The sequence below is a fragment of the Capricornis sumatraensis genome, chromosome 1 (assembly GCF_032405125.1).
Source record: "Capricornis sumatraensis isolate serow.1 chromosome 1, serow.2, whole genome shotgun sequence".
NCBI lineage: Eukaryota > Metazoa > Chordata > Mammalia > Artiodactyla > Bovidae > Capricornis > Capricornis sumatraensis.
Genome location: NC_091069.1, coordinates 106,213,482 through 106,216,468, shown reverse-complemented (window position 1 = coordinate 106,216,468; position 2,987 = coordinate 106,213,482). Strand labels below are relative to the sequence as shown.

At 39.4% G+C, this 2,987-nt stretch overlaps 1 pseudogene; it reads left to right on the top strand.

Annotated features, from left to right (window-relative positions):
- Positions 1 to 926: 926 nt before the first annotated feature.
- LOC138075622 (olfactory receptor 4C15-like) lies at positions 927 to 1,518 on the top strand (annotated as a pseudogene).
- The last annotated feature ends 1,469 nt before the right edge of the window (positions 1,519 to 2,987 follow it).

Below are 2,987 nucleotides of genomic sequence, written 5' to 3'. Positions count from 1 at the left end.
TATACAGCCAGTGGGATGGACTTGAGTGTTAAAGTCAAAGATTTGGGGTTAAAATTCCAGACCCAGTCTCTGCTATTTCTTATATTTTTATCTTCTTAAGCATGAATTTCCTACCAGTAAGATAGGGTGAGAAGATCTAACAGGAACTGTTTTCTACCCACTAGACCTTGAAGAGTTGCTTCCTTGCATGATTTAACTTAGTCATTATAACATACTTTTGGTAGATATTATTCTATTTATAAACTTCCATTCTTGTTTTTAAATGATGAATTAGGAAAAATACCAACTTAATACATACATACTTGTTATGAATGTTTAGTTTGCAGCAACGTGCTTTCCCAATGAGAATTTTTTTTTATGAAGAATGATTGGATTAATCTTAAAGGCTCCATTGAGTTCAGATTTTTAAAGACATAATTTGGGGATTAGTCCTGATTTTCGAGCACCTCTTTAAGCTTTGTCACATTTCTTCTTCTATCTGTAGACGTGGCAGGCATGACTAATAAACTGCCCTCCTCCTTTCCTCAGAACTTTGATGTGGCTTCAGAATCTTTCTAACAATTGATGCCAGGAAAATATTACTACGGGGTCAGAGTTGGCAGTTGAGATAAAAAAAGGTTTCTTATCTCCACCACAACTGGATCCTTTCCCTTCCCCTATATCGAAGCTGTGACATCTTAAAGTATTTAATAGTTTATATGTGTCACAACTCTTCCTGACATCCCATACCACATTCAACAAATTTCTAATTTTGTGTTCTCACTGACATGAAGATCATTAGCACGTAAGATAATTTTTCATATACATGCACCAACTTGTCAACGATCATAATAGTAGTACATACTTGTCTGAGACAAATTTTTCTTTCTCATCATTGTAGATGCTACATATTCACGGTGGTGGCTTTCATCTTTTCCTTGGAAATCATGCAAAACCACAACTTTGTAACTGAGTTTGTACTCTTGGGGCTCTCACAGAGTCCAAATGTGCAGAAACAATATTTGTTGTATTCTTGTTCATTAACATTGCAACTGCCAGGGGCAACTTTCTAATTGTGGTGACCATCAGTAGCAGCCCAGCACTCTAGGGCTCCCCCATATACTTCTTCCTGGCTTTTCTGTCCTTCCCGGATGCATGCTTCCCCTCTGTCATTGCCCAAAGATGATTGTGGACTCTCTCCATGAAAGGAAAACCATTTCCTTCGAAGGCTGCATGACCCAGCTCTTTGCTGAACACTTCTTTGCTGGAGTGGAGGTGATTGTCCTCAGTGCCATGGCTTATGACCACTATGTGACCATCAGCAAGCCCTTGCATTATTCTTCTATCATGAACCGCAGATTCTGTGTCCTTCTGATGGCGGTAGCCTGGACAGGGGGCTTCATTCATCCCATGATACAGATTCTCTTAACTTTCCAGCTGCCTTTCTGTGGCCCCAACGTCATTGATCACTTCATGTGTGACTTATACCCACTGCTGGAGCTTGCTTGCACTGACATTCACATCTTTGGACTTTTCTAATGAAAAATAAAATGTTAAACTTTTAGAAAATTTTAAAGTAAGTGTAAAGGTTGTCAAACTTTCTAAGACAAAAACTGTGTCAAACTTTTTTGGCAGGTGGTAAGTCATCCAATGCTTCCCTGGTAGCTCAGCTGGTAAAGAATCCACCTGTAAGCCTAGAGAACCAGGTTCAATTCCTGAGTTAGGATGATCCACTGGAGAAGGGATAGGCTACCCACTCGAGTATTCTTGGGCTTCCCTGGTAGCTCAGCAGGTAAACAATATGCCAGGAATGTGGGAGACAGGTCATCCAATAAAAGACCATTAACATGGAGCCTGGGACATAATGCTTTCTCTCAAATCACTTATGAACTCTAATATGGCAACTCCGTTTCCTTATATGTAAATTTAAAAATGATTTAATTTTATGCATATTGGAATATATTTTCTTTTTTTTTTTTTTTTGAAAAAGAGAGCCATTACTGATCAGTTCACTTGCTACTCATTTGATGGTTTATAAAATTCTTGTGGAGGAAAGAAATAAAATATCTTACAGATTAGAAACAGGAGCTTACTCAAGCTATCCCAGATGAAAAGAAGTTTATATTTACGATGTTGATTTTAGTGACTGATGAAAATCAGGACACAGGAATAGAAGAGACCAGAACAATCACAGAACTTTCACTGTAGCGGTTCCTGTAGCACAGGTTTATAAATAGCAAATCCCATCCTGGATTTCAAGGATCCCTTCCCTATCTACTCTTTTACTTTTAGAGAACTCATAAATTTCTGATATATCATATAAATTACTTATTATTGCTTTTTATGTAATCAATATTATTGTTATTTTGTCTGCCTTTTATCATAGACTATAAGCTGTGATGCAGGGATTTTTTTTTTCTTTTGTTCATTGATGTGCTATCAGCATCTACGAAGTGAAGTCGCTCAGTTGTGTCCGACTCTTTGCAACCCCATGGACTGTAGTCTACCAGGCTCCTCTTGTCCATGGGATTTTCCAGGCAATAGTCCTGGAGTGGATTGCCATTTCCTTCTCCAGGGGATCTTCCCAAGCCAGGGATCGAACCTGGGTCTCCCGCATTGTAAACAGACTCTTTACCATCTGAGCCACCAGGGAAGTCCCTCATCTAGGAAAGCCTATGTAAAAAGCTCTGCTGAATAAAAGAGATATCTTTCCTTATTCAAATTTAAACCCATCTATAACATTAACACACTAACGTGAGTTTTGGCAAAGGAGTATGATTAATTATTGCCGATATTAGCCCTTAGGTATTGATGATAGGGCTTCCCTGGTGGCTCAGATGGTAAAGCATCTGCCTGCAATGCAGGACACTCAGGTTCGATTCCTGGGTTGGGAAGCTCTCCTGGAGAAGGAAATGGCAACCCACTCCAGTACTCTTACCTGGGAAATTTCATGGATGGAGGAGCCTGGTAGGCTGCAGTCCATGGAGTCACAAAGAGTTGGACACGAC